Raw genomic sequence first — 22,233 nt, 5'->3', positions numbered from 1 at the left:
CATGATTAATTAAGTTATATAAAGTATATTATATTATTTTATATAGTAGTAAAATAAACATTTTACTACTAACTCAGCTGAGTTCTCTTCATTTATTGGGTTTTACTGTGCTCAAATTGCTTCGTTTACTCAAATAGATTAAGTTCACAGTACTCATTAGGATTAGTTTTGAACTTTAATGGTTTGTTGTAACCAGTTTCCTCAAATGGTTTGAGTTACCTTAACTTTTTGGGTTTTATAGTGTATAAGTCGTTAATAATAAATCAGACTCTAGTCAAGTACACTGTAAAAATATCCATAAATTAGCAGTTTTCCGTATTTTGTGATTCATGTTTTTATTTTTTATTTGTTTAATTATGCTTGTGAATTACATTATGCAATCTTTCTTCCAACAACTTTTAACTTGGGTGTGAACTACGGTGGCGCTCGGCTCCCCTAAATAAGGCATGGGCTCACCTGAAAACATGATTTGTGAAATTTTGGGGGTCTCAAAAAATATTGACAATGTGTTATTTTGACTTGCGGTTTCAGTATTGTGTTATGTGATCATGGATTAATATGTGTAAAAATGCAAAAATATCATTCATTCATGCGTAACAGCGATTTACACCTCACTTAAAAAAAAAAAAAAACATAACTACACATGCTATTCTTGACAGATGCTTTCATATGACCAGATGCTTTCATATGGACATTGAGATGCTGCTTATTCATTTTCCGAAACAAATTATGTGACGTTGTGTTTCCTTTTATTTGCTCAAAAGATATTTTCAAGGGTCAAAGAAAGTTATTGATGGGAAGACGAGCGCTTTGAGCTGTATGAGATCCAAATGTTTAAGTTCATATAGTTATTAACCACCTGTTTCTAAATGGTCTGTCTCTAAAAGTGAGGGGGACGTATCCCCCTGGTTGCTACACCCCTGGTGACAAGGGACTCTCAAGAAAAGCAAGTGGGCTCCCCAAAGGCCACGGTATAGTTTAAAGTGATATATTGGGTTGGTGATGTGTATTACTCTACAAAAACCAAGTAATAAACTGCCCGTACATTTTCTGTTATCTCCTATTTCTCTCTATATTAATTATTTTATTATTTTAAATCACTAAAATGGCAATAAAAGTCACGTTGTTAAACTGTAGAGTTGAATTTTCAACATCAAAAGTGAACAGAGCAGAGATCAACATCTTTACTAAGTAATTTTAAAAATGTGTGCTTTTACTTTTTAGTGTTGTATTTGTACTTTTACTCCACTGTTTTCATGTTGAATAATCAATCCTGTGATTCCCGTCCAATCAAATCACACAGAAAAATCGCATCATACTGAACAACTTCAAGACCTAAAAGATGCAAAATTATTGCATGCAATGACCAAGAGACTCATTAGATGATGATTAGATTAAGATGTCTACTGTATGAGGACTGAAATGGCCTTAAACTATAACTAATTGTACTACAGAATATTACGTTTTCACACATGTGCACAAATTGCCCGTTTCAACCTTTCACAGCATAATACTCACTACTCTTGAGTACTTAAAGGGCTTCTTTTTACTCAAACTGTGAGTAATATTTACAACAGACACATTTACTTCACTACGTTTTTGGGTAGGTCATGGTACTTTTACTTGAGTGTGATTTTTCAGTGTTTTTCAGTGTATAAATAACAAAACTACATGACATTTCAACTTTTTTTTTTTTTTTAGTTTATTCATGTAGCACATTTCATACACAGTGGCAATTCAAAGTGCTTCACATAAACAGGAATAAAAAAGACAAGTTTAGGAACATAAAATGCAGACAATAAAAATGATAAAAGATAAAAACAAATTAAAATGAGTTAAAATTGGTTATAAAAGAATGAAAAAGAAAATAAAAAACATAATAGTGCGATCTGTGGGACGCAACACAGCGCTCATACAGTAAAGGCACAGCTAAACACTTCTACACAGCTTAAAGTGACATTTGAAGGCTTAACTAGGGTAATTAGGTTAACTAGGCAGGTTAGGGTAATTAGCCAAGTTATTGTATAACAGTGGTTTGTTCTGTAGACAGTCAAAAAATATATAGCTTAAAGGGGCTAATATTTTTGTCCCTAAAATTGTGTTTAAAAAATTAAAAACTGCTTTTATTTTAGCTGAAATAAAACCAATAAGACTTTCTCCAGAAGAAAAAAATATTATCCGACATACTGTGAAAATTTCCTTGGAAATTCTTTTAAACATCACTTGGAAAATATTTAAAAAAGAAAAAATAACTCAAAGGGGGGCTAATAATTCTGACTTTAACAGTACTTATACTGAATCATATACACTTTTACTATTTGAGTTCTTATTGTCAAACATTTAGAGTATTAGTAACTTATACAGATTTGATAACTGATCTTAAAATGTTTGAGTTCAGTTAACTTAAACGATTTAAGTCAAACAATTGTATAGCTACTCAAATGGTTTGAGGGAACCGATTGCGGCAAATGGTTTAAGTTGACTAAACGCAATTGAATAAAGTTAGTTGACTTAAATAATTTGCCGCAATCGGTTTCCTCAAACCATTTAAATAGCTATACAGTTGTTTGGACTTAATTCGTTCTATTACCTGAACACAAATAAATTTGAACAAAGCAAAAACTAACATGTGTGTCACTGTAGATAGAGTGTCAGATAAATAATCAGTCTTTATAACCTGCTGCTCAGTTGTTGCTAAAAGTGATACAGCTGCAGCCAGAAGTTAACAAGAATCATTTATATCCTTTATTATATTAACCATTATCTATATTTTATTAACGTCTAGCCCTAGCCCAATCCTAAAACAAACCATCACAGTAATGTAAAAACAGTAATTACACCAAGTATTATTCAAATTATTTATTAAATTGTCCATTAAATTGTATTTTATTCACGTCCAACCTTAATCCCAACCATCACAGTAATGTAAAAACAGTAATTATACAGAGTATTATTCATATAATTTATGAATTTACCCATTAAATTTTATTTTATTCTTGTCTACCCCTACCCCAACCCTCACAGTAATGTATAAACAGTAATTAATATAAACAGAGTATTATTCATATATTTTAATAAATTACCCATTACATTTTATTGTATTAATGTCTATCCCTACCCTAAACCCAACCAAATGTAAAACAGTCATTATCACCAAGTATTATTGATATCATTTATTAAATTACCCATTAAATTGTATTTTATTAACATCTACCCCTACCCCAACCCTCCCAATAATGTAAAAACAGTAATTATGCAGAGTATTATTCATATTATTTATTAAATTACTCATTATATTGTATTTCATTTACATCTACCCCTATCACAACCATCACAGCAGTGTAAAAACAGTAATTATACAGGGCATTATTCATATTATTTATTAAATTACTCATTAATTTCTATTTTATTAACATCCAACCATAAACACATGCATCACAGTAATGTACAAACAGTATTTATACCAAGTATTGAATAATTTAAATTAAATTTGTTTAATTTATTTATTAAATTACCCCTTAAATTGTATTTTATTTACATCTACCCCTACCACAACCATCACAGCAGTGTAAAAACAGTAATTATACAGGGTATTATTCATAGTATTTATTAAATTACCCATTAAACTATATTTTATTAACACTTACTCCCACCTCAACACTAAACCCACCCCTCACAGTAATGTAAAAACATTATTTATACAGAATATTATCAATATTATTTATTAAATTACTCATTAAAGTGTATTTTATTAACTCTACCCTTACCCTAGACCTCATATTAGTGTAAAAATATTAATTATTGCACAGTGTCCATGAAAATATGCTAGATGTGAGTAGCCACAGCTGTATCCCTTCTAGACTTGACCCTGCTTCTCTGCTCAGTGATGTTTACGGCGCTTCATTGTGCATCGCAAAAAAAAAAAACGCTCTGAATGGTGTGCAACTGGAGAGCTTTGGTGGAAATGATCTCTCTATGATCAGATACTGATGATAAAACTGAATTATGCATGAGGGTTTGCAGATTGAAGTGAAACAGAAGTCTCTCGTTTGAGCTCGCGGACACAATAAAGCCCGTCGGAAGAGTCAGACGCTGGTCAGTGCTTTATCACGCATAACTGATAACAGCAGATCATATTGGAGAAACTCTGAAACCCGAGCTTCACTTTTCAATGGTTGTTCGGCTATGAACTTATAATGAAATGTGAGATCTTTTCATAGGCTTTATAAGGTTTTTTTTTGTACTTGAGGACTGCACGATACTCAAAAAATATGGTATACATAGTCAAGTTCAAGTCAAGTTCATTCAAGTGTCATTCCTCCACATGTGTGGACATACATTAGAACGAAATGTTGTGTCTCACAGGATCACGGTGCAACATAAATAAACATAATCATAAATATGAACATACAGTTGAAGTCAAAACAGGCTCATTGTGAATATATAGCCCTGTATACATTTCTAGAGAGCACGGATTAAGTAACCAGAGTGAGTCGGTCAGTCAGTCAGTCGACAGTGACCTCTGGTGGATTTTCGCAAGAACAGCAGGCGTGAATTGCACTCGTGAGTGAAATTTGACATCTAAAAAAGCGTACACAGTGGCCTCTGGTGGATTTGCGAAAACAAAAACTGCAAAAAAAGCGTACATCCTAGTACATATTTCGCGCTCTCCAGAAATGTATACAGAGATACGTATCCATAATGAGTCTGAATGCAGACTCAGTGCAGCAGGTCTCTTGCCCTGCCTATTTCAACCATTAGCCCTGTTGGCAATCTGGAGGATTTAGGTGAACACAGCAGCACGGCGATGTGTCTAAATGTGAACGAACTCCTGATAAAAGACAACGTCCGCCATTCTCCAATTCTCGTACTGCTCTCCCGACAAAAACGCTTGCTGCATACAAACATCGTTGCTGTATTCGCCCTGACAGCATCGTGGGGAAAAACATGCAACAAACCCCGTGGATCATGGAAACAAACACATATGAGCCTTCATGAACAGCTAAATACTGTGTTCTGTGGGTCCGTGAACCACCCAGTCATCAACATAGAGTCTCACAGCTTGGCACTGGCAGGTCTGTGTGTGCCTTGCCTTCGGAAAGCACACTCATTCATGAATAATTAAGAAGCAGGCTCTTCTCATAGGATAAGGAAACTCCGCTATGAATAATAATGAGAAACCGACACATCATCTTTGCACTTGCAGTTTTGCGCTACGTCGCCGATTTTGATCCGCCCCAAAAATCATTTTAAACCCGGAAGATGAAATTAGCTGACAAAAGCTGAAAATTATCCAGTTTTCCCACAATTAAAGCTGACAGGTGCTGACATTGTCTTAACTGATGCTCAACACACACAAATCTGTTAACGTCTCAAAAAAGAAAAAAAGTATTCAAAGGTTTCTTGAACCTTTAAAGGGTCACAAAACACATTTTTTGAGCTGTTGACAGTCGTATATGTGTCCCACACTGCTAAAAACACTATTAGGACACCTATATTTCACTAAAAAGTGTAAATTGGTTGTTTTTGCGTTATTTCAAGCAAATTCGTACTTCCGGTTTGAAACGAATTTTTGAAGCTGCGTCACGGTCATGACATAATAGCGTGTATTCCAGCGTGCAGACTGGACGTCTGTGCCAGAGTGTGTCTTATTACGTCTTACAGTGTGCTGCATTAATGCATGAGTAAGGCTTGGTTCAAACCAATCAGCGAGCTCTATTGTGCAACTTCATTAATATTCATTACTGTCACAGTGTTTACACGACAGAGACGCCACGTTGTGTTGGCAAAACAAGCATGAAGTGTTGCTTTTATAGTTTGCTGCAGTGAAGTTTTGTTTTCATTTTCTCTCTGTGAGAGCTCAGCTGGAGTCACGTGTGGATTAACAGTGTACGCGACGCTCGACAACAATAACTTGCGTGTCTAAGGAGGATTATTGTTTACCTGAGAGCTGTTCTCATCTGCAAACGCTGAGATCTGGATTCGCTTGTAGTCTTCTCTTCATAAAGACGCAGCTCTAGTTGCTGGTGATTGTCCTGTCTCTACAGATTTGGTAAGTGAGCGATCAGTGCTCTTTGTTTATTCAGTTTTTTCGTATCGAACAAACTATTGCACCGAGTGTAAACATACAACCAAACTACAACCAAACTTTAACCTCGTGTATGATTTTCACCGCATTTTGTGACCGGAATAACACACACGGTTTTCTGACACTACCTGCCGTGTGCATCTTAGTTTCCAGGAAATGCAGAGGGTTTTTTTTTCTCTCATTCGCCGTGCGGTATCAAACATTGCATGAAAAATACACGCTTAGAGCAGTTCCTCGAATCAAATATCTCGTTTGTCGCGAGGGGCATGAATGAATTCCCTGAATGAAAGAGCCAAACTGCAGTTAAAGTCCACCATTTAGTAAATTGGCAAATAATTCGACTGCAGATGTCCATGTAAACACAGTCACTTTGTCTCCTGTGGGTGTATTTTAACTCTGAAACTCAGCGCACCCAAATAGACACTCCCACACCATGCCTCTTTTCTTCCTCCGACACTCCCCCCTAAACAAAGCTGGACACGCCCACTTTTCTGACTTTTTCCAAAGTAGAGGTGTGAAAACACCCTGCTGAAACGAAGAGGTTTCATGGCCCTTTAAAAAAATGAGTAAATGCAATTAATCCTTTTTTTCAGTGTATTGGGATAGAGCTTGGCTTAGTTTTGGTTTGAGTCAATATAATGGGCTTCATATAAACAGTCTACACTAGAGCACATCCTAATTAGGATACAGTAAACGTCTCTCTCTCTCTCTCTCTCTCTCTCTCTGTGTGTGTGTGTGTTTGACCTGATGAAGCTCTGACCTGAATCTGGAGGTGTTTTTCTGTGCCACAGAAACTGAAGAGGGTTTGTTATTGTCCTTCAGACAGAGAAAGCAGCCGGAGAAACTGACACTACAGAGAGGATGAGAAAGAAAATGTCAGTAAAAGCAGATCCTTAAATACTTTACTAGTATGAAAGAATTGCTTTAGGGTGGCAAGGTGGCTCAGTGGTTAGCACTGTCGCCTCACAGCAAGAAGGTTGCGGGTTCCTAGCAGGGTCAGTTGGCATTTCTTATTTATCAGGGGTCGCCACAGCGGAATGAACCACCAACTATTCCAGCATATGTTTTAAGCAGCGGATGCCCTTCCAGCTGCAACCCAGTACTGGGAAACACCCATACACTCTCACATTCACACACACACTCATACACTACAGCCAATTTTGCCAAAATAGGTATCAAATTAATAAAAGTGTGTCATTATGATGATGATGAGCTTTATTTGTCACATACACTTTTACATGCAGCGAAATTGGACCCCTCTGAACATACACAAACGTCACACATTTCAGGGGAAGACAGGTCAGGCCAGAGGTAGCTTTTAGAAAAAAAAATAAGATACATTTGGGAAAAGGGAGGCAAAAAAATCGCTTCTCAGACTGTCCTTAAGGTACGGCATGTGTGAGATCAGTGAAAAAAATTCCCAGCAAATATAATATAATAATAATAATCAACACAACTCTGAACCAGAGCACATGTTTGATCAATGCTGTAAATGTCACACAGGTACAATAGAGATTTTTGCAATGGCTATTTAAAGAAACACCCTCTGATAATGTCACAAGAAGCCAAATATATCAGAAAACCTGTTTTTTTTTGTGCAGTCAGAAGCTCTGATTGACTTTTAAAGGGGTCCTGTTATGCAAAAATCACTTTTAAAAGGGGTTTAAACACTTTATTTGGCAGCAGTGTGTGAATATAACAATTTATGAAGTGCAATGTTTTGAACCACTCTTGATAAAAACAGTCTGCAGAAACACTTTGACAGATATTCTCCCTTTGTACAAGTCATCAGAGGGAAAGCCCCGCCCACTAATGACCATCTCTCCTTCATTAGCATAAACAGCCCTAATTGAGAAGCAGTCATCTGCTATTGGGGTTTTGAATCTGCCACTAGGGTGACACACAACCATTTGCAGCTCATTTCATCTCATTTGCATTTAAAGCGACAGTCACCAAAATGCCACAATTTGCATCAAAGCCTCAAAGAAGCAGGTTCAAAGAGTTATAAAACAGTGCTTGTGTGTTATTTTGAGCTGAAATTTCACATACAGACTCTAGGCACATCAGAGACTTATTTTACATCTCGTTTTGAAGGGGCATAATAGGACCACTTTAACACTTGAGCTGGGTATTTCAAGCACCTGCAGTTGTGTATAATTAGTACAAATTCATATAAGCTCAGTCGTACAAATATGTGCAATTTTTTTAGAGTAGGCGTGACATTAAACCCCGCCCCTAAACCAAAGCATCATTGGGGGATGTACTAAATTGTACGAATAAGGTTGTACAAGTTCCTACGAATCTACTTATTTAAAATGAGCTAAAACAACATAATGAGCTTTTTTGTGGATGACTTTATTCGTTTATGTTCAATCTGCTTAAATTCACTTAGTCCCTTTATTTATCAGGGGTCTCCACAGTGGAATGAACCAGCAACTATTCCAGCATATGTTTTAAGCAGGGGATGTCCTTCCAGCTGCAACCCAGTACTGGGAAACACCCATACACTCTCACATTCACACACACACTCATACACTACAGCCAATTTAGCTTAAATAGGTGGCAAATTAATAAAAGTGTGTCATTATGATGATGATGAGCTTTATTTGTCACATACACTTTTACATGCAGCGAAATTGGACCCCTCTGAACATACACAAACATCACACATTTCAGGAGAAGACAGGTCAGGCCAGAGGTAGCTTTTAGAAAGAGGAAATAAGATACATTTGGGGAGGAGGGAGGCGAAAAAAATCCCTTCTCAGACTGTCCTTAAGGTACGGCATGTAAGTGTAACCCCGCCGGTCTTACGCCACCCAACCCACTCCGAGCTGGTATCGAACCAGCGACCTTCCGCACAGGAGTTGGTTGCTCTAACAAGGAGGCTAAAGACCATGGCCTCTAGCATCACTAGAGCACACCCCCCTAAACCTCACTCCCATCCGGGTCACGGCACCAATGTAACCCCGCTGGTCCTACGCCACCCAACCCGCTCCGAGCTGGTATCGAACCGGCAACCTTCCAAAAAGCCAAATATGTCAGAAAACCTGTTTTTTGTGCAGTCAGAAGCTCGGATTGACTTTAAAGGGGTCCTATTATGGAAAAATCACTTTTAAACAGTGTTTAGACACTTTATGTGGCAGCAGTGTGTGAATATAACCAGCTTATAATGGTAAACATTTATTAAGTGTAGTGTTTACTATCACACTTGTTAAAAGCAGTCTGCAGAAACACTTTGATTGACATTGTCCCTTTGTAAGTGTCATCAGAGAGGGAAAGCCCCGCCCACTAATGACCATCTCTCCTTTATTTGCATAAACAGCCCTGAGTGAGAAGCAGTTGTCTGCTATTAGTTTTGAAACTGCCACTATGCTGACACACAAGCAATTAAAGCTCCGCCCCTCTTTTCAAAAGAGCACAATCTCATTTGCATTTAAAGCGACAGTCACCAAAATGCCCCAATTTGCATCAAGGCTCAAAGAAGCAGGTTCAAAGAGTTATAAAACAGTAATTGTGTGTTATTTTGAGCTGAAACTTCACACACACTCTCTGGAGACATCAGAGACTTATTTAACATCTTGTTAAAAGGGACATAATAGGACCACTTTAACACTTGCGCTGGGTTTGTTTAAGCACCTGCAGGCATCATTAGTCTTTGCCTTATAAATGTCATTTTGTCACAGTTGCTCAACATAAAACCCAGCGCAAACTTTAAAACAACATCACGTTTCTTGACTGACGTGACTCACACACATCCAGAAAAGCCCTGCATCTGAACACGAACGGAAACGCTGCTGTATTTATAGCGCGTCCGTGTCTATTTTTTACTCGTAGTGGATAGATTTTCCTCAAATGCCGCGTTTCATATTTCCTTACGTAACTCTGAGGGCTGCGTTCAATCCCTACAGAAATCATTCTCCGCCGGCAGCCGCTAAATATAGCAGCTCAAGACCTGATTAGAGAGGAGAGGGAAAAGCTGTCTTTTGTGGCGGAGTAAAAAAAAAAAATCAAATCCATTAACTACCTGACACGTGGAGACTGAAAGCGTGAAACAGAGCAGGGGATCGGAGCTGTATGTGTGTGTAATGGAGTGTACGGATTACACATTAGATTTAAAGTATAATAATGGGTGTTTTTAATGCACTCAAAAAATGAAGTATTGGATTTAAAAAAAAATTTCTAAGGTAACTGGTTGCAAACACTTTATATGGGCTGAATTTATAGTCAGTTGGCATTTCTGTGTAGAGTTTGCATGTTCTCCCATTTTGGCATGGGCTTCCTCTAGGTCAGGGGTGTCAAACTCGATTCCTGGAGGGCCGAAGCCCTGCACAGTTTAGTTCCAACCCTGCTCCAACACACTTACCTGTTGGTTTCAAACGAGCCTGAAGGACTCAATTAGTTTGATCAGGTGTGTTAAATTTGGGTTGGAACTAAACTGTGCAGAGCTGCGGCCCTTTTGGAACTGAGTTTGACACCTGTGCCCTAGGTGCTCAGGTTTCCCCCACAGTCCAAACACATGCGCCATAGGGGAATTGATGAACTAAATTGGCCATTGTGTATGTGTGTGTGTGAGTGTGTGCACGTGAATGAGCTTGTATGGGTGATTCCCAGTATTGGTTTGCTGCTGGAAAGGCATCTGCTGTGTAAAACATATGCTGGAATAGTTGGTGGTTCATTGCTCTATGGTGACTCCTGATAAGGGACGAAGTCAAAGGAAAATGAAGGAATGAATACACACAGGGATGCACATATTTGAGAAAAATCTGTGGTCATTAAAAATCCCATGGCACTTCTTGTGAAAGAGTAGGGGTACAACCCCGGTGTCCTGGCTAAAGTCCCTCTATCGGCCCTTACGATCATGGCCTCCCACTCATTCCCATCCAACGCATTGGCTCTATCAATGTCTCTCCATTCCACCAATAGCTGGTGTGTAGTAAGTGAGCTATATAAATACACACAACATCACATTACAAAAATTGATTTTATGTCAAAACCTTGACGTCTATTTGACATCCACACATTAATGCCCACCAAAATAACAACATAAAACATTTCATTACTATTAAAGTAATTGTTTCAATTTAAAGTGATTGTTTTTTATATACATTTTATTATATATTATTTAATATCATATACAGTTGAAGTCAGAATTATTGGCCCCCTGATTTATTAGCCACCCTGTTTATTTTGTTCCCCATTTTTTGTTTAACGGAGAGAATATTTTTTTTTCAACGCATTTTTAATCATAATAGTTTTAATAACTCATTTCTAATAACTGATTTATTTCATCTTTGCCATGATGACAGTAAATAATATTTGACTACATATTTTTCAAGACACTTCTATACAGCTTAAAGTGACATTTAAAGGTTTAACTAGGGTAATTAGGTGAACTAGGCAGGTTAGGGTAATTAAGCAAGTTATTGTATAACGATGGTTTGTTCTGTAGACCATCGAAAAAAAACTAGCTTAAGGGGCTAATAATTTTGTCCTTATAATAGATTTAAAGAAATCAATAACTGCTTTTATTACAGCCAAAATAAAACAAAGAAGACTTTCTCCAGAAGAAAATATATTATCAGATACTGTGAAAATTTCTTTGCTCTGTTAAACACCATCTGGGAAATATTTTTAAAAGAAATAAACATTCAAATGGGGGCTTATAGTTCTGACTTCAATTGTATAATGTATTTATCTGAAAGATTAAATTACAAATTTCTGACTGACATCAAATAAACATTAATATTACCATAAAAACATTTCTTATAGGACATGTCTGTCATTGATTTGATGTGTTTTTTTAATGCCAATGTAAGATGTCATTTAGACATCAAGATAGTCAATTTATATTAAATCAGTTTGCATATTTATGTGTTTTTGAATGTCGTTTTGATCCATCATTATAGTGCCGCTTTAACAACAACCCCAAAAAAAAATGCTGTAGATGCACAGGGTTTCACTGCATTTTCTAAAAACGTAGGTTTTTTTTTTTTGGAGAAAGTCTTACTACTTTCAGTTTTTTTTTTTTTTTAATAAAATGTATTCATTTATGTAAGAAAATGTTAAAACTGCTATGGTCAATATTAATAGGCCCCTTAAGAAAGGATTCGTTTTTTGATTGTCTACAGCAGTGATTCCCGAAGTATGGGTCGGGAGACAATGAGAGGGGTCGCTTGATGATTTTCAAAAATATCACATATGTTTTTAAACTATTAGAATGACCATATTTTATCCATAATCTACAAAAGACAAAATAGTCTTTAATATTTTTTTTTAATAAGAAAAACATGCAAATAAAAAGCCATCAACCATTCAATGCTTTTTCTGTTGGATAGCGACTGCTGGGGTTATTACACTAGACACAGCAGTAGTGTTAGTTGCAGCAGATCGATTTTCACAAAAAACATTCACATTAAAAACAAAGGCCACGACTGAACATAGAGGACGATCTCCAAGTGGCGGTCTCCGAAATTAAACCAAGAATAGTTTTGTGCTGTAAACATTGTGCTCAGCATTCTCATTAGGTGAGGTTATTATTAATTAATGACTATTAAAAAAGTATATGGTTGTTACACTCTTAAAAATAAAGGTATGTGAGCTGTCACTGGGGTGGTACCTTTTCAAAAGGTACAAATTTGTACCTCAAAGGTCCATATTAATACCTCAAGGGTACATGTTTATACCTTAAAAGTACAAAAGGTCCCACTTTATATTAAGTGTCCTTAACTACTATGTACTTACATCAAAAAAATAAATACAATGTACTTACTGTGTTTATAATGTATTTGAGAACACTTTTGAGGGTGCTTTTGAGTTGGCATAGAGGTTGGGTTATGGACAGGTTTGTTGGCATGGGTAGGTTTAAGGGTGGGTTAAGGTGTAAGGGATGGTCAACAGTGTATTTACAAATGTAATTACAAAAGTTAATTAAAGATGTAATTACATACATGTATTTAAGCAAGCATAAGTACACATTAAATACATGTATTTACGATAAGTACGCTGTAACAAACTATGTAAGTACATATTAGATGAGTCTTCGCTGAGGCCAGCTTCCAGCCTCCACTGCTGAGACTCTGCACAAGACTTTTGGCCAGCGGAGAAATTAAAATGGTCGTGCTGAACTGAGTCTGGTTCTCTCAAGGTTTTTTTTCTTCACTCTCCTATTGGTGAAGATTTTTTTCCCTCTCCGCTGTCGCCATTGGCTTGCATGGTTCAGGATCTGAAAAGCTACTCATCGATGAATTTGCTCTTCAGTGTTTGGACTCTCAATAATGACTTTAAACCACACTGAACTGAGCTAAACTGAACTTAAACACTAAAAACTGAACTACTCTGATCCAGTTACTATGACCATTTATGTGAAGCTGCTTTGACTCAATCTACATTGTAAAAACGCTATACAAATAAAGCTGAATTGAATTGAATTAGTTAAGGCCACTTAATATAAAGTGGGAACGTACAAAAGTGTTCCTCTTAAAATGTGTAGGTACTAATTTTACTAATATACACTTTTGAGGTACCAATTTGGACCCTTTAAATGCAAATGTGTACCTTTTGAAAAGGTACCACCCCAGTGACAGATCATGTACCTTTATTTCTGAAAGTGTAGACTGTTGCACTTTACTTGTGTTGTCAATGAGCTTGTTTGTGTGTGAATGCACCGTTGGGTGTAATGTTTGTATGTTTATAACCACCTACGAGTAGGGGGGGTTGCAAGTGAGTGGAATTGTTATTTTGGGGGTCACGAGTTGAAAAGTTTGGGAACCCCTGGTCTAAACAAACTACTTGTCCAATGATTTGCCTACACTGAAAAAAAAATACATGATCAATTAGTCATGATGGCATATGTTTTTAGTTCATTGTAAGTTATTAAACTAAGTTAATCATTCATTTATTTTCTTGTCGGCTTAGTCCCTTTATTAATCCGAGGCCACCACAGCGGAATGAACCGCCAACTTATCCAGCACATTTTTATGCAGCGGATGCCCTTTCAGCCGCAACCCATCTCTGGAAAACATCCATACACACTCATTCACACACACACTTATACACTACAGACAATTTAACCTACTTCTAGATCTACACAAAGAGACTCCTGGCAACTAGACCTTAATATTAGTTTGACAGACGAGGACTGGAATGAGGCTATATATAATCTATAGATCCTCTATTTGTGCTAGGTATAGTCTTATTCAATTTAAAGTGGTACATGCACTTCATCTTTCCAAGGCCAAGCTGGCAAGGGCGTGTTCCTCTGTTGACCCCATCTGTACAAGATGCAAGCAGTCCCCTGCTACATTAGCCCATATGTTTTGGTCTTGTCCCAGATTATCTGTAGTTCGGTCAAATACGTTTTTATCTTACTCCAGAATATTTTGTAAAGATGTTTGAGCAAATCCATTACCTGCTGTCTTTGGTATTGTATATGAAAATAACAATTTGTCAGTAATTGGACCACATTGCGTTTACTTCTCTCTTAGCAAGACGCTTGATTCTACACTGTAAAAAAAAAATCGTAAAGAAAAGGTCAAATGACTGGCTGAACAAAAACCATACAATTACGGTAAAATGTCTTTGTTGAAATAAAGTGCAAAAAATAATAAATGTACAGATATTTTCATTAAAATGTTTACAGAAAAACTCTAGATATTTCCTAGATTATTATGATCAAATCCATTTAATAAAGTAACACAATAAGATTTTTACAGAGAAACACTGTTATTTTACAGACTTTTCCCAGATTATTATGATCGAACAACATCAATAAAGTGACTGCACTAAAAGTTCAAGATAAAGCAATGTTATTTAAAGGAATTTCCCCTAAATCATTACGATTAAACACCTTTAATAAAATGCCAAGACATGCTCATGGTCGTAATTTAACGTAATTAAGAAATTTCTAGTAATTTTATGGTTTTTGTTTGGCAGCGGTAGCTGCCATTTATTTGACCTTTTTTTTACAATCTTTTTTTTATTTTTTTTTTATAGAGCAATTCATTACAATTTATTACTTTAATTTTACATAATTTTAAATGTACTTAAAAACAGGAAAAAACATTGTGTAAATAATACGGCAGTTTTATTGTATAAAACAGACAAATTGCTGTAATTTGTCATTAATTATATGGTACATAAAATAACAGTCAAGCTGTTAACTTACAGATTTTTCGAACTTTTGAATATTTTCTAACTTTTAAAATAACAGAAAAAATACTGTAAAAATAATAATATAATTTCCCTGTATAAAAAACACAAATGTCAGTAATTTGACTTTAATAATAAAGTACCTAAAATTAAACTGTTAATTAAGAGAGATTGTTTGTCATTTTACTAAGTTTTGAATATAATGTGAAATGACAAAAAAATGCCTGTAAAAAAGATTTTTTCTTTATTATTTTTTATTTTTATTTTTTACAGTGTAATCAATTGGAAGCACTCATTTCCCCCTTCTTTTAAACAGGGGGCCAATGATGTGTTGCATTTCCTCAGTTTGGAAAAAATAAGACTTAAATGGTTCCAGGTCCAAGTTCGCTGCCATGTGGCGTCCTTTCATAAATAATTTCCAAAGCTAAATGTTACTGTAAGTGGACAAAATGCTGTCAGGTTTTGCTTGTACTGATATTGTCTTCATTTTATTTTTATTATTTTTTTGTCTTTGTTTATATGTACACAATGTTAAAGCACTATGTTTATATATACATACACACACAGACACACACACATATATATATATATGGGAAAAAAAGCAATGAATTATTAAAATGGTCATGTTTTAAAACATGTCAAATAAATTCTCTCTGTTAAACAGCACTTGGAAAATAATTGAGAAAGCAAAGCCAATAACTGCACTGAGTGGTGCTTTAGTGTGTAGTTTAATCAGATTTATCAGCCGTCTTAAACTCCATCTTTCCTCAGTGTCTTCATCCGCTCAGCTTGTCTTGTCAGGCTCTACTCAGCCGCTGTGTGTCGCAGACGTCTTGTGTTTCTCCTCTCAGTCTCTTTCTCCAGGCAGATTCATATCTAAATGCTGCAATCACTTGACCTGACTTACGTTCAGTAACCACACATTACGCTACTGACCTGCTATTGCAGATGCATCTACACATATTTGTTATGCATCTTTTATTTTTTCCTCAGATCGATGTCTTCGCTCCGCCAGCAGAGGCTCTCTGGAGCTCAGAGATGCAGTGACTAAGATACACTCTCTCATTAGTGCTGTGCAATATGGTGATGAACAGCTGAAGTCAGAATTATGTGAATTTCTGATCAGTAATATTTACTAAATGATGTTGAACAGATTCAGGAAGTTTTCACAGTATTTTCTATAATATTTTTTCTTCTGGAGAAAGTCTTACTTGTTTTAATTTCGGCTACAATAAAAGCAGATTTATTTTTTTAAAAGCATTTTAAGGTCAATATTATTAGCCCCATCAAGCTATATTTGTTTTTGATTGTCTCCAGAATAAATCATCATTATCCAATGATTTGCCTAATTACCCTAATTTGCCTAATTAACCTAGTTAAGCCTTTAAATGTCACTTTAAGCTGAATACACGTATTCGGAAAAATTCATTCATTCATTTTCTTGTCGGCTTAGTCCCTTTATTACTCTGGGGTCGCCACAGCGGAATGAACCGCCAACTTATCCAGCAAGTTTTTACACAGCGGATGCCCTTCCAGCCACAACCCATCTCTGGGCTATTCGGAAAAATATCTAGTCAAATATTCTGTACTGTCATCATGGCAAAGATCAGAGAAATCAGTTATTAGACATGAGTTATTAAAACTATTATGTTTAGAAATGTGTTGAAAAAACTTTGCTCTGTTAAAAAGAAATTAGTGGAAAAAATCTAAAATAATTAAAATATAACATGAGGGCTAATAATTCTGCCTTCCCCTGTATGTATCATATGGACAAAATATAAAGTTTAGCTTTTATTTTTATTATTGTGGTACAAAAAACATTGTTTATGGTCATATTTTTTCATAATTAATATGTAAGCAGTATTATATGCCATACGGGGGTATTGCAGACAGAAGCATAAATATCAGCATGATGCAGTTTACATTTTGCTTTTTTATTTTGATCAACTTAAAAAAAATAAAAATAAAATTCCAGAGACAAAACAACACCACTGAAACAAACATTCAAGGAAGAGAGTGAAACAGACATATTATCAGTATCTTGATGGTCAGATGAGAAACATAAATATACACAATTAAAAATAAAATAAATATATAAAATAAAAATAAATGAAAAATAAATTAAAGTAAGTTGGCGATGCAGTGGCGCAGTAAGTAGTGCTGTCGCCTCACGGCAAGAAAGTCTCTGGTTTGAGTCTCGGCTCAGTTGGCGTTTCTGTGTGGAGTTTGCATGTTCTCCCTGCGTTCGCGTGGGTTTCCTCCGGGTGCTCCGGTTTCCCCCACAAGTCCAAAGACATGTGGTACAGGTGAATTGGGTGGGCTAAATTGACCGTAGTGTATGAGTGTGTGTGTGGATGTTTCCCAGAGATGGGTTGCGGCTGGAAGGGCATCCGCTGTGTAAAAACTTGCTGGATAAGTTGGCGGTTCATTCCGCTGTGGTGATCCCTGATTAATAAAGGGACTAAGCCGACAAGAAAATGAATGAATGAATAAATGAAAATTGAAATTAAATTATATTCATTCATTCATTCATTTTGGGTTTAGTCCCTTTATTAATCAGGGGTCGCCACAGCAGAATGAACCGTACCTGGAGATTTTCTGTGTGCTCCGGTTTCCCCCACAAGTCCAAAGACATGTGGTACAGGTGAATTGGGTGGGCTAAATTGACCGTAGTGTATGAGTGTGTGTGTGGATGTTTCCCAGAGATGGGTTGCGGCTGGAAGGGCATCCGCTGTGTAAAAACTTGCTGGATAAGTTGGCGGTTCATTCCGCTGTGGTGACCCCTGATTAATAAAGGGACTAAGCCGACAAGAAAATGAATGAATGAATAAATGAAAATTGAAATTAAATTATATTCATTCATTCATTCATTTTGGGTTTAGTCCCTTTATTAATCAGGGGTCGCCACAGCAGAATGAACCGTACCTGGAGATTTTCTGTGTTATATAAGAAAGACACAACAGTAGCAGGTGAAGCCGCAGCACTTCTGCAGATCTAGCGCCGTGCGTGTTCGTTTTTTGGGCTTTTTCCGGCACTTTCAGCCCTCCCTTTCCTGCCCACTCGGGTCACGCTGACCTTGCGAGGGTCTGATGGGGGGGAAATAGAGAACAACAGGGAGCGATGGCTGAAAAAGAGCCGAGCGGAAAGAGGATACGCGAATAAGCCATGGCAAGCTGTGTCGTAAATTCCACGTCATTTCTGTCTTCCATACAATCTCAACGTCTGAGCTATATTTAGAAGCCAGTGTGAGAGAGTGTGTGTTTTTTATTCGCTCATTGCAGGGGAGGAAATGCAGAATTTCTAAGCCTGTGTAATCGAGAGAGACAGACAGAGAGAGAGAAGAAAAGAGACCTTGAAATTTTTTCTTTTTTTCCTCTTCTGGTCCCGGAGGAGCGCGTGATTGCTCAGAGCTGGAGCTTTCATTGACTTCTTGTGTTTCTTTTTCCTCGCGAGGAATTAAAACGGTGTTCAGGTGACGAGACATTTCACTCCAGAGTCAGGAGGAGAAACTTACATTTCATATTTATTTATATTAGAAAACTGGAGCTAAATCTGAGAAATTAAAGGGATAGTTCACACAAAAATTTTAATTCTGTCATCCTTTGGTCCAAGTCAAGTTTGAACACAAAAGTAGATATTTTGAAAAATGTTACCTGTAACTATTCTATTTGTTTTTCGTACTATGGATGTCAATAGTTACAGGTTTCCAACATTATTCAAAATATCTCCTTTTTGTTCAACAAAGAAAAAACAAACAAACAAACAATCACACACACACACACACACACACACACACATTCACGCACACAAATAAATATTCTGTCATTGTTTGTTCATCCTTCACTTGGTTCAAGTCAAGTTTGTTTGCTCTGTTAAACACAAAATGAGATATTTTGAAAAATCTAGTTACCTGTGATCACTCTATAGTAATTGTCAATGGTTACAGATTTCCAACATTATTCAAAATATCTCCTTTTGTGTTTAACAGAGCAATACAAACAAACAAACAAACAAACACACACACACACACACTTGTGTTTGTTTTTGTGAAAAGTGGGGACATTACAAAGGTTTCCATTCATTTTATATGGTTCAAACAGTATATTGTATTGCCCTCACCCCACCCCACCCCTAAACCCAACCATCACAGGAGACTGTGTGCAGCTTTACTCTCTGGTTAAACTCATTCTGTAGGATTTATAAGCATTTTGAGAAACGAGGACGTCACCAATGTCCTCATATTTCACCTCCTTTTTGTAATACCCGTGTCATACCTATGTCATTATACAGATTTGTGTCCTGATATGTCACAAAAACACGTATACACACACACATACACAAATAAATATTCTGTCATTGTTTTCTCATCCTTCACTTGGTTCAAGTAAAGATGTTCTTTCTCTGTTGACCACAAAAGGAGATATGTTGAAAAATGTAGTTACCTGCAACCATTCATTAGTATTTGTTTTTCCTACTATGAAAGTCAATGGTTGCAGGTTTCCAACATTATTCAAAATAGCTCCTTTTGTGTTCAACAAAGCAACAAAAACACAAACAAACAAACAAACAAACACAAAAAGTGCTGGGTTGTAACTCCAAAATCAGAAGGAGGAAAAGAAGTCTTTGATTTATGTTATTTTTTTATATTAGTAAATTGGAACATAGTTTGAGAAATTAAAGGGATAGTTCACACAAAAATTAAAATGTTGTCATCGTTTGCTCATCCTTTACTTGGTCTATGTCATGTTTTCTGCTTTGATGAAAACACAATTTGCTATTTTGAATAATGTTGGAAACCTGTAACCATTGACTTCCATAGTAAAAAAAACAAATACTATGGAGTAATTACAGAGGTAACATTTTTTTAAAATATCTCAAACTGACTTGGAACAAGTAAAGGATGAGCAAATGATGACCCAATTGCAAGTTTTGTGTGAAATATAGTCAAGTTTTTTTTTCTCTCTGTCGAACACAAAATGTGATATTATGAAAAATGTTACCTGTAAACATTCTATAGTATTTGAGGGGGAGCCATGCCCCAGTAGAGCTTTATGTCTAGTCGGATCTTTTCCGAAACTGTTGAACTCTTTTACAATTAATCATCCTATCCTAGGCTGTAAGATTTGTGTGCTGTTTACCATATTACAAGACTCTCAAAACTACTCAACCTCAATTTTATAGAAAAGGTTTTGTTATCTTGTCAAATGACTGAAAAAAATGTCGACTTTTCATTCTTTTAGGCAAAAGTCTCTATTATGCTCTTCACTTAGTCCCACTGCTTACTGTTTGAAACTCCTGCAATATTAAACAGCTTCTATTTGAGATTTTCTTTCCTGTGGATTGGGAACGTGCATGAAGGTGCTGTTATAAAAAATTCACCGAGAACATCTACAGTATGTGCATTTAGCACAAGTCTTCATGACAACAACTGCAGAGTTTGGGTCACCTGGGAGGTTTTGGGTCAGCCATGATGTTTTGGGTCACCGAGATAGGAGGGTCGCTAAGATGTTGAGGGTCATATGAGTGGTTGTGGGTCACTATAAAGGTTTGGGTAAGCCGAGATGTGGGTCACACGAGATGGTGAGGGTCACAGAGATGTTGTCACCCAAGGGGTTGTGGGTCATCAAGATGTTGAGGGTCACTTCAGGGGTTGTGGCTCACTGAGAAGTTTTTACCCAAAGAGATGTGGGTCACCTGAGGAGTTGTAGGTCATCTCAAGAGTTGTTGTTCACCTGAGGGGCTGTGGGTCATCTGAGGAATTGTTGGTTAACTGAGGGGTTGTGGGTCACTGAGATGTTGAGGGTCACCAAGACTTTGAGGGTCATCTGAGGGGTTGTGGGTCACTAAGATCCTCAGGGTTACTGAGTTGCTGTCACCCAAGGGTTGTGGGTCACCAAGGTGTTTAGTGTTGCTCTAGATATTGTGGGTCATTTGAGGGATTGTGGATCAGCAAGATATTTTTAGGTAACCTAATGGGTTTTGGGTCACTTGGATGTTGAGGGACACATGAGTGGTTATGGGTCACTGCAATAAAAAGAGTGAGTTAAGATGTGGGTCACCTAAGATGTTGAGTGTCACTCTAGATATTGAAGGTCATTTGAGGGATTGTGGATCAACAAGATGTTATGAGTAGCTTGTGATGGGTTGTGGGTCACTGTGATGTTGAAGGTCACATAAGTGGTCGTGGGTCACTGCAAAGTTTAGGGTAAGTCGACATGTGAGTCACTTTAGATGTTGAGGGTCACCTAGATGTTTTCACATGAGGGCTTGTGGGTCACCAAGATGTTTAGTGTTGCTCCAGAGATTGTAGGCCATCTGAGGGGTTGTGGATTATCAAGATGTTATGGGTAACCTGAGGGGTTGTGGGTCACTGAGATGTTGAGGGTCAGTCAAGATGTGGGTCACACAAGATGGTGAGGGTCATCTTATAGGTTGTGGATCACTAATATGTTGAGGGATCACAGAGATATTGTCACCCAAGGGGTTGTGGGTCATCAAGATGTTGAGGGTCACCTGAGGGGTTGTGGGTCACCTGTGATGATTAGGGTAGCCAAGATACTGAGGTTCACTGAGATGCTGTTACCCAAGTTCATGTGGGTCATCAAGATGTTGTGGATCACCCAAGGGATAGTGTCACAAAGATGTTGTGGGACACCAAGATGTTGAGGGTCATCTGAGGGGTTGTTAGTCACCTGAGGGGTTGTGGCTCACAGATGTGTTGACACACATAGAGTTGTGGGTCACCTGATGGGTTGTGGGTCACTATGACATTGAGGGTCACTGAGATGTTGTCACCCATAGAGTTGTGGGTCACCTGAGGGGTTGTTGGTCACAAGGATGTTGAGGATCATTGATATGTTTTCATCAATGGAGGTGTGTGTCTGCTGAGAGATTGTGGGTCATTAAGATGTTTAGGGCCCTCCAAAGGGGTTGTTGGTCACTTTAGGGATTATGGGTAACTGAGATATAGAGGGTCACTGATATGTTGTCATCCATAA

At 37.0% G+C, this 22,233-nt stretch overlaps 1 protein-coding gene and 1 long non-coding RNA gene across 8 annotated transcripts in view; both read left to right on the top strand.

Moving 5' to 3' along the window:
• Positions 1-22,233, top strand: part of cabp1b (calcium binding protein 1b) — a 206,213-nt gene that overhangs the window by 122,540 nt on the left and 61,440 nt on the right.
• Positions 3,588-9,111, top strand: LOC147842190 (uncharacterized). Its single transcript, XR_015501625.1, has 3 exons — positions 3,588-4,915; positions 5,040-5,398; positions 6,630-9,111. It is a non-coding gene; the product is annotated as an uncharacterized LOC147842190 (long non-coding RNA).

Source organism: Danio rerio, chromosome 10 (genome assembly GCF_052040795.2).
Source record: "Danio rerio strain M-AB ecotype USA chromosome 10, GRCz13ab, whole genome shotgun sequence".
Classification (NCBI taxonomy): domain Eukaryota; kingdom Metazoa; phylum Chordata; class Actinopteri; order Cypriniformes; family Danionidae; genus Danio; species Danio rerio.
The sequence above is the reverse complement of the archived record's forward strand: the minus strand, read 5'-3'. Positions and strand labels throughout refer to the sequence as shown.